The 9,863-nt window shown below is 53.7% G+C and overlaps 1 protein-coding gene and 1 long non-coding RNA gene across 2 annotated transcripts in view; both read left to right on the forward strand.

Annotated features, from left to right (window-relative positions):
* Positions 1–53: 53 nt before the first annotated feature.
* On the forward strand, positions 54–5,883 carry LOC107181590. The gene is made up of 3 exons (XR_001512250.1): positions 54–289; positions 1,215–1,368; positions 5,265–5,883. It is a non-coding gene; the product is annotated as an uncharacterized LOC107181590 (long non-coding RNA).
* Positions 5,884–9,596: 3,713 nt separating this feature from the next.
* The window catches only part of LRRC25 (leucine rich repeat containing 25), a 24,949-nt gene continuing 24,682 nt past the window's right edge, over positions 9,597–9,863 (forward strand). Inside the window, exon 1 of the mRNA XM_006778375.2 lies at positions 9,597–9,828. The gene's annotated coding sequence lies outside the window, so the exon portion shown is untranslated. The remainder of the gene's footprint in view (positions 9,829–9,863) is intronic.

A 9,863-nucleotide genomic window follows, 5' to 3' on the forward strand; every position in this document is an offset into this window, starting at 1 on the left:
GTGGTTCTCATGGCAACGGGACGGATCTCCAAACACAGCCTCGGCGCCGGCGGAAAAGCCCTAGAACAGCGGGCGCTGGGCCCCCACGCGGCGTCTGGGAAGCGGAGCTGCGCGCACATCCAACCACGGCGCACGCATTGCAAGAGCAGAACCTGCAGAAAGAGCCCCCACCCCACCCGTGCGAGGGTGGGCACGGGAAACACATGTTTTAATAAGGGTGGAAGTGGATTTGAACGGTCTGGAAGCAGGATGTTCACACTGCAGTCACAGCAAGTGCAAAAGCCCCGAGGTGGGCACGGAGTTCAGGTGTGGGAGGCAGAGCGAGGAGGGCTGCGTGGCTTAGCTGGAGCAGGGGAATGATGGGGGGCGGGGGTGCAGAGGAGCCTGAGGGGTTAGGGTTTGTTCTAAAAGAAATAGGAAGCCACCGGAAGCTGTGGAGCGCCTAGGGGCGGGGTTTTAAGAAGCTTCTTGAGGCTGAGCGGTAGATCGGGAGGCCTAGGTAGACAGGGGCCATGGGCCTGGTCAAGGGGCCCGGGAGTGGGGTCGTCAGCAAGGAGGTGAAGGGTCAAGGCTGGATCCCAGACCTGCGACCCCTTCGCAGTCTAGGGCCCACCGTGTGTGGCTGAGTGCGGGGACTGCAGCCCTGAGCTGGGTCTCTAGGGACCACCAACAACCCCCATACCCCACCGCGGAGGGTCAGGCGGCAGTGCCTGGGGGGAGGGGGGCGAAGCAGGTTCTGATTTGAGGTATGGGGGCTGCCTGGAAGAGGGGCCTTCCCTCCCCCCCTTCACTTCCTTCCAGCCCTTCCATTCTCAGACCCTTCGAGGGCCCACCTCCGAGGTCTTGCACTGGCTGCTCCTGCCGCCTGGAACTCTCTCTGGCTCCAGGCCTGGCCTATTCTGGCTCTTCCTCTGGCCTTTGCTCCCAGCAGTTCCTCCTCTGTCCCCTTCCCCCCCTTCTGTCCCCTTCCCCTCCTCCCCTTCCCCCTCCTCGCCTTCCCCGGCCACATCCTCCATATTACTGGTTCTCCACTAGCCTGTATGGGACTTGTCACTGTTGATAAAATAATGCCTCGAGTAGTCTGTTTGCAGCTCTGCCTCTCTCTCAGGATGGGCCCTCCCTGCGGACCCAGATGTCTGGCTGTGAATATGTTGCAAAAGTAGTAGGGGAGGCTGATTTGGGGTTTTCCTGATAATGGTTTTTTCTCTCCACAGGAGACGGGAGCAGCCCCCTTCCCATTACAGTGGGAGGCTTTGGAAGGAGCCAGGATCCGGGCTGGCGGCCCTCCTCAGCCCTGCGATGGAGGGGGCCACAGCTGGGAGCAGGGTCTGCACCAGGAGACATTTCCTCTCAGAGCTGTAATTATGGGTAATTTTCTAACTGCAACACAAAAATTAAAACCCAAACACCAGGAAGGAAGAAGCCACAGCAGCTGGTGACTATGGGTGGTGGGTGAGGGTGCTGAGGCGTGGGGTGGGGGTTCCAGCCTGGACAGAGTGGGAGCAGGGCCCCCCGCCAGGGGTGCTGGTGGAGGGGCGGAGGGGCACAGGCGGAGGGGTGTTCAGACAGCATAGATTTCCTGGAAAACCAGCAGCTACCTGGAGTCTCAGGTCACAATTTCCGCCCAAGACTGGTCACCTGGAGGCGGAGTCCCCCGTGGAGGACCTGGGCCTGGGTTTGAACCCTGGCTGTGCCCTGTTCTGCTGTGTGGACTTGAGCAAGAGCTGACTGAACCGCAGCCCCGCCAGCCCACTGCCCTGCTCCGGGCCTTTTCCGGGGCTCCCAGTGCCCACACACTTAAGCCCCTGCCCCTCTGCCTTGCACTTGAACTTCAGAGTCAAACCAATCATTAGGAACCTGTGCGCCCAGCACCTCATGAGAGAGGCAGCGTTTCTCTTCCCCATGTTACAGATGGGGAAACTGAGGCCTGGACAGGCACCAGGGGAGTCATGTGGGCAACCCAGAGGCAGCACTCCACCCACTGAAGTGCCCCCAGCTCCCTGCCTCGGTCTGGGACACTCACTCTGGGATATTGGAGGCATTTTTGTGAGAACCTCAGGCCTGGGGGGAGGCGCAGGGGAGGGAGAGATGGCGGTGGGGGAGTCTATAGCAGCTGCTGACAAAGTTCTGCAGGTAAAATAGGCTCAGAGCAGGGAAGCAACTTGCCCCAAGATGCATAGCAGAGAGTGGAGGTACCAGGTCCACTGTGGGGTGTGGTGGCAGTGCCCCCCCTCACCTCTCTCTCCAGAGCCCAGGCCTCTCTTGTGGTGGAGGAAAGCATTTCCATGGCACCCTAAGGTTGCATTCTCACTCTGTGTGGCACACGGGGAAAAAATTTTTCTGTCCTGTCCAGGGTCCCCCATCTTAACAGGAGTGGGGAGTAGATGCTCCCTAAGCACCAGAAACTAGGCATTTTTTGTCCATGATCCTGTTGCCTGCACCCAGCTCATTCCCACCCCAGGGCCTTTGCACAGACTGCTTTCCCTGTCTGGGACACCCTTCCCCTCCCCCTGGCTGGCTTCTCCCCGTTCAGGCCTCAGGTCCAGGGATATCTCCTCAGAGAGCCCCTCCAATGTCCTGGGTCACATTGCTCTGTTGGATTTTCCTGAAAATTTTGCTTTTGCACGTTGATTGCTCATGTCCCCAGTAATTCATGAGTTTCATGAGCAGAGAATTCTAATGTTTTGTTTCATGCTGTATCCCTAGCCCTGAGAACAAGGCTTGGCACACAGCAGGTAGGCACTCAGTAAATACCTGTTGCTGAACTAAAAATTACAAACGCCTCCTCTGTGCTGAGGCCTGAGGCCTCCAGTGTCCTCAGAGATCTCAGCCCAAGGGCCACACAGCTGGTCACAACCCGCTTGTTTTCCACGTCTGCCAGGGCCGCCGCGCCTGCAATCCCGAGCTTGACCACACGAGGGCGGCAGAGACTCGCAGGTCCAATTCCTGAGGGTCCCTGGCGCCCCTACGGAGCAGCTCTTGAGATCCCCAGTTTCAGGCTTGGACCCCAGTAGGTTTCTCTGATTTCACCTCCAAGTGGGCTTCCATCTAACGTTTACATATTAAGGAGGTGAATAATTTCATAGCAGAAAAAATATTTCAAAGATCACCCAGTTCTCCCCCCCAAAAAACACACCCTTATTCCCATTTTGAGCTCTTTCCTCCAATCTTTTTGTTTTTCCTTTTTTGTCCTATCTTTTTTCTCAAGAGGCCTTCCTTGACTAAACCCTCAAAACTGCCAATAGCCCCATCTAGTTGTCAGAATACCCCACAGTCATTTTTTTTTTTCTTTTTCTCAACAGCACTATTTTCTTAAAATTGATTTCAAAAAGGAAGGGAGAGGAAGAGAGATAGAAGCATCAATGATGGGAGAGAATCATTGATCAGCTGCCTCCTGCACGCCCCCCTCTGGGGATCTAGCCTGCAACCGCAACCTGAGCATATGCCCTGACCAGGAACCGAATCATGACCTCCTGGTTCATAGGTCTACACTCAACCACTGAGCCACCCTGGCCGGGCGCAATAACACTGTTTTCCAACCTCCTTTGAATTTGTCAGTTTATAGTTTCATCATCTCCCTCACTGGAATGTCAGCTCCCCAAGGGCAGGAGTCTTCCTGCATGCATCCAGTAGGCGCTCAGTTAATATTTGTGAAACGAACAAAGCTTGCCAAAAATACAATGAATCAAACCTAGCAAATAAAGCTAAATACCCCTATTAGCCCCACCCCCAGGCAGCCGCTATCACCTGTGCATCCACAAGCGCCATGTGCGTTATGCAATGGCTCTGCACACCTTCCAGGTGGACACAGACAAATGCAGCCTCATGGTCAACACACGGATTCAGGGCTGCCCCTTAGCAACTGTAGGGCCCTGGGCAAGCTACTCAAACACACCGTGCCTCAGTTTCCCCTGCTGTAAAATGGGGGCAATGATAGTTCCAATTTCAAGGGACTATTGTGAAGATTGCACAACTTAATACTAATTAAGTAGCCAGTGCCTGGATGCCGTTACTTATAACTAAATATAATAATTATATATTATAATTAACATTTAATGATATATTTCCATGTTAATACTTATATATTTATATATAGTAAACAAGGTTTTAAAAATCTAACTGCTGCCAAAACCGGTTTGGCTCAGTGGATAGAGCGTCGGCCTGTGGACTCAAGGGTCCCGGGTTCGATTCCGGTCAGGGGCATGTACCTGGGTTGTGGGCACATCCCCAGTGGGAGATGTGCAGGAGGCAGCTGATCGATGTTTCTCTCTCATCGATGTTTCTAACTCTCTATCTCTCTCCCTTCCTCTCTGTAAAAAATCAATAAAATATATTTCTAAAAAATCTAACTGCTGTATAGCATTCCTTTTTTTAATCATGAGATAAATGATTATTGTTAATTTTTTAATTCCCCTCTCCCCTCACTCCCTCCCCTTTAACAACCATCAAGTTGTTCTCTATATCTATAGTTCTGTTTCTGGTTGTTTGTTTTTTGTTAATCCTCACCTGATGATATTTTTTCCACTTTTTTTTAGAGAGAATGGAAGGGAGGGGAGGGACAAAAAGAGAGAGAGAAACATCTATATGAGAGAGACACATTGATTGGTTGCCTCCTACACGCACCCTGACCAAGCCCGGGGATCGAGCCTGCAACTGAGGCACGTGCCTTTGACCGGAATCAAACCCGCGACCCTTCAGTCCAAGGCTGATGCTGTAACCACTGAGCCAAATGGGCTAGGGCTGTTTCTGTTTTGTTTATTAATTTATTTTGCTTTTTTAGATTCCACATATAAGCCCTGGCTAGGTAGCTCAGTTGGATAGAGCATCATCTGATAGGCCAAGGTTGCGGGTTTAACCCCTGGTCAGGGTACCAAAAGGAAAAAATGTGTACATATTAAGGTGTACAACTTGATGTTTGATACACAGTGTGAGATAATCATTACACTCAACTTAATGTACATACCCACCTCCAGACTCCACGCTCTAGTGAGACCGTGCAGTATTCCTTCACAGCACTTCCCCTGTCTTCATGTGGGATCCCCAAAAAGCAGCCCCTGTGACCAGAATTCAAGAGCATAATTACTTGGGAGGTCACCCCAGGAGCCCAGGTCGTAGTGAGGCGAGAAGGCGCCCAGCTGAAGATGTCCTGAGTGGGCTCCCCAGAGGCTGGGTCTCCAGGGAGTCCTCAGGGAAGACAGAGGTGCTTTACCGGGGAGGACTAGGAGCCTGGGCGTTTATAATGAACTGCCTTCCACCTGTTTCAGGGCTGCTCCTAGGAGAGCCTGTGGGCCGGCCGCATGGCCTCCTGCGGCCAGAGCAGGGAAATGCCATCTGGCAGGTGGCCTGCACCTTTTGACTACGGTCGCCTCAATGCCACCTCTTGTTTGCCCACCCCCCTCCCAAAGGTATCCAGTGGCTTCTCAAAATTTGCTATAACTAACAAGGCCATGTGACCTCAAATAAGGTCTTTCCTCCTCATTGAAAATCAAGGTTGACCTCCGGAATTAGATTTGTGTGTTCGTGACTATCGTTTTAGCCCGCGGGACCCTCAGCGGGTGCATTGGTTGCGTGTGTCCCCAGCTCCAGGCTGGTGCTCACATTCATGTCTGCCTCCCAGCCTTTCACAGCCACCTACACAGTGGTCGTGACTGTCCTCATTTTAAGAGAAGAAAGCCAGCCCAGGCACAGGGAGGTTAAGGTACTGGCCGGAGATCACACAGCAGGGAAGTGGCCAAGCATATCTCGGCCGTGTTTGCTGAATGAATGCCTAGAGGTCTGGGGTCACCCACGTGGCAGGTAAACCTGTGGGCTTCACTGCCCCAGGCCAGCCCTTGGCCACCACACCTGCCTTCTGTCCTGACTTGCTGGCTCCAGAGCCCTGCAGATGCCTGAAGATCGCCAGCCTCCTGAATGGCCTCTGCTGCTGCTGTGTCAGCTGCCCCACCCCTCCCCTGGGGGGACTGGACTCCGAGAGAGGGGTGGGGCTTCCAAAGACTGTTAGGAGAGGATGGAGCTGGCAGGAAGCCAGGAAGGGGGCTGGGCCAGGAAGTCTAGGGGCTCCTAGGGGCAGGGCCCAGCTAGGGTGGGTGCCGGGCAGAGAGTGTTGGGCTCATGTAGCTGAACTGAGGGAACTCATCTCTCTCTCTCTCTCTCTCTCTCTCTCTCTCTCTCTCTCTCTCTGTCTCTGGAGCTCTCTGTGCTGATGGGATGGGCCGGCCCTTCCTGGAACTCAGGCCCAGGACCTGTTCAGTATGTGTCGGGAAGGGAGTATGAAGATGTGCCTTCCAGAAGCTTCCAGTTCCCCTCCGCCAGGGTGGGGGCCAGCGGAGCCTGAGTTTCCTCCCTTCCACAGTCCTGGGCATGGCCCGCTGGGTCTACAGCAAGAGGCCTAGACCCCAAGCCTGGTAAACCTATGACATGCTCCAGAAGCCAGAACCCCCCCCCAAATTCGAGGCATTTCCAGACACCCAAGCCGCAGGACCGACGCCTCCCGAGCTCCAGGACACCCCAAACCTCTAGTTCCCCCAGACCTACTCTCCCCGGACCCAGGCCTGCCTGCCCCCCACCCCCACAGCCCGAGTGTCTGCTGCTTCCTCATTTGCTTATTTCCTCTTATTCTAAGAGGCCTCAGTGTTGGACGCTACCCACTCCTTCCAGGATGTGGGGTCTGGGAGACGGCCCACCTGCCCCTGGCCGGGTGGGACCCCTCTTCCCTCTTGTCCTGAAAACCTGGGTGTCTTGTGTGTACTTGCTGGCTAATTTTAATGTTTTAATCGAATGTGCAGACTATGATTCGCATTCCAATGAAATGATGGGATCCTAAAATAAAATATATTAAAATGTACATGGTGAGCTTCTCCCTCCTAACTGCCTGCCACTAAGAGGTAACTATGGGTATTTGTTTTTCATGTTTCATCCAAAGTTTCTGTAGGCTAATGAAATCTAGAAATTTATTATTATTATTTTATTTGCTTTTTTCAGTTAACATTTTCTCTTGGAGACAGCTGCTTTCGCCCGGGCAGCTTCCACCCCAGGGCCTTTGCATAAGTTGCTCCATACATTGGGTGCCCTTCCCCCATCTCCTTACTCAGTAAGCTCCTTTATCCTTCTCGATAAGGATTCCTTGATCATCCCATTAAAAAGGTGCCACCCTAGCCCTGGCTGGGTAGCTCAGTTGATTAGAGCATCTTCCCAATACACCAAGGTTGTGGGTTCGATCCCCAGTTAAAGCACATACAAGAATCAACCGATGAATGCATACATAAGTGCAACGACAAATCAATGTTTCTGCCGGGCCGGTGTGGCTTGGTGTTTGAGTGTCCGCCCATGAACCAGGAAGTCACAGTTCAACTCCTGATCAGGGCACATGCCCTGGTTGCAGGCTCAATCCCCAGTAGGGGGCATGCAGGAGGCAGCCTATTGATGTTTCTATCTCTCTGTCCCTCTCCCTTCTTCTCTCTAAAATCAATAAAAAAAAATGTTTCAAAAACCAGTGCTTCTCTCTCTTTTCCTCTCTCCCTTCTGAGAGGAAGGGCAAGGAAGAGAGAGATAGAAACATCAATGATGAGAGAGAATCGCTGATCAGCTGCATCCTGCATGCCCCACACTGGGGATCAAGCCCACAATCTGGGCATGTGCCCTGACCGACTGGGAATCAAACCAGTGACTTCCTGGTTCATAGATCGACACTCAGCCACACCGGCCGGGCCATTTTAACCATTTTAAAGTGAACAGTTCAGTGGTATTTTAGTGCATTCGTGTTGCACAGCCATCACCTCTATGTAGTTTCAGAACATTTCCATCACCCGAAAGGAGACCTCGTCCCCATTAGTAGCCATTTCGCAATCCCCCAGACTCCGGCAGCCACAATGTGCTTTCTGTCTCTGTGGATTTGCCTCTGTCTGTTCCGGGCATTTCACATAAATGAGGTCATACAACATGTGGCCTTCTGTGTCTGGCTTCTTTTCCTTGGCATGTCTTCCAGGTTCATCCACATTGTCCATGTCAATGCTTCACTCCTTTTTATGGCTGAGTAATATTCCACAGTGTGGACGGACGGCGTTGTGTTCAGCCTTCATTAGGTTACGCCCCTGACATTTTGCAAACGTAGATATTTTGCGGGAGCCCCAGGGTGGGGTTACTGGGTGAGTGGGCACATGTGTCCACGTTTCTGGTGACCTGGGCCAGGTGCCTTTCCTGGGGGCGGCACTGTGATATCCCCCCGCAGTGTGTGGGGTTGCCTGTTCCCCACATTCAGCCAGCACAGGTGTATCACACCTTTGAATTCTTGCCAATCTGATAAGTGAAAACAAACGGTCTCAGAGTTGTGGTTACATTTTCTTATTTGGAGTAACTTTGGGTGGGTGTGTTGAAGAACAATTTGCAACCCTTTCTGAAAAGTCTCTGAATTCTTCTGAGTATGGAAATGGGAAGAGCAGAGTCTGAGGAGAGGGGAAAGTGGAAGGAGTGGACTGCAGCCTCCCGGAATCTGGAAGGCTCTTCGCACTTATCCCATTTTACAGATGTGGAAACTGAGGCACAGAGCAGTTAAGGTTGCACAGCGAGTCAGGGGCTAGCGTGGACTTGAACTCCATCTGCCTGATATGCCAGGACCCCACTGAAGCTGAGGCCTTCTCCCAGCCCAGCCCTGTCCACTCCCTCCTCAATCTCACCGTTACTGTCCTCAGGTCTGATTCAGGCTACCTCTCCCTGGGGGAGACTGGTCTCCTCTCTGGACTCCCGCCCCAGTCCCCAGGCTCACTCCAGTTGTAATGTCTGTGGAGTGAATAAATGAATGCAATGCCCCTCCCCAGCTCACACATCTGCTTTGGCTCCCCATGGCCCTGGGAATAAGGTCCCACTCCTCAGTCTGCTTCGCGGCCTGTCCTCTGCTCCTCCGACACACACACACACACACACACACACTCACACTACCAGTTCCTCCTCTTAGCATGTCCACTCCAGCCACTCCCCTGCTAACCGACAGTCCCAGGGCCCATGCTTGGAGCGGGGGGCCAAGGGTCTTTGCTCCTGCTGTGCCTTCTGCCTAGAATCTGCAAATGGCTTTGCTTCTGCCTGCCGCTGCCTGTCATTCTCCAAGCCCCAGACTCAACGTCCCTTCACCCAGGGAACTTCCTCACCAACCCCGTAACACGGAGGCCTCTCTGTACACGAGCAAGAGTGCTGAGTCTGTGGGGGAGACTAGGAGCTTGGGGAGTCAACGGCAGGTTTTAGGAACCCTCAGCGAACTTCTATTCACGTGCTGAAGCTCCAATTTTAATGTCTCCTCCCCCAAGAAGCCTTCCAGGACTGCGTCCCTCCCTCTAGCCCTGTCCTGACTGCATGGGACTCGGGTGTCTGTGCTCTCTCAGGACCGGGTGTTCCTCGAGAACCTGGTGGGTCAGGGCTGAGGCCTCTTGGGGCCCCGGGTGATGTCTGTGGCGTGAATAAATGAATGCAAGGGTTGAGAGTCAACTGAGCTGAGACCAGGAAGTGAGTTGATGAAGGCGTGGTGATGGGACCGCAGCGGGGATATTAATGGGGGTTGACTGGGCTCCAGCGAGAGGGAAGCGGGCCGCCCTTCCCCCTCCCGTGAGAATCCCGGGCCTGGAGGCCTTGCAGAAGGGCGGGTCTTCTCTGTGTCTTCATTCTTGCCCTCTGCGCTCCACCCGGACTCCAGTTCCTCTTCCCCCGCGTCGCTGGGTGCAGGGTCGGCGGAGCGCTAGGGACCGCAGGGGATCGGAGAGGGCGCCGCGGCGACTGTGCGCCCGGGTCCAGGTGATCCAGCACCAAGCTCTCCTCCGCACCGGATCTCCCAGCACCGCCCAGGTAAAGGCGTGGTAATGGGACTGCAAAGACAGGAC

The sequence above is a fragment of the Myotis davidii genome, unplaced genomic scaffold (genome assembly GCF_000327345.1).
Source record: "Myotis davidii unplaced genomic scaffold, ASM32734v1 scaffold448, whole genome shotgun sequence".
Taxonomy (NCBI): Eukaryota; Metazoa; Chordata; class Mammalia; order Chiroptera; family Vespertilionidae; genus Myotis; species Myotis davidii.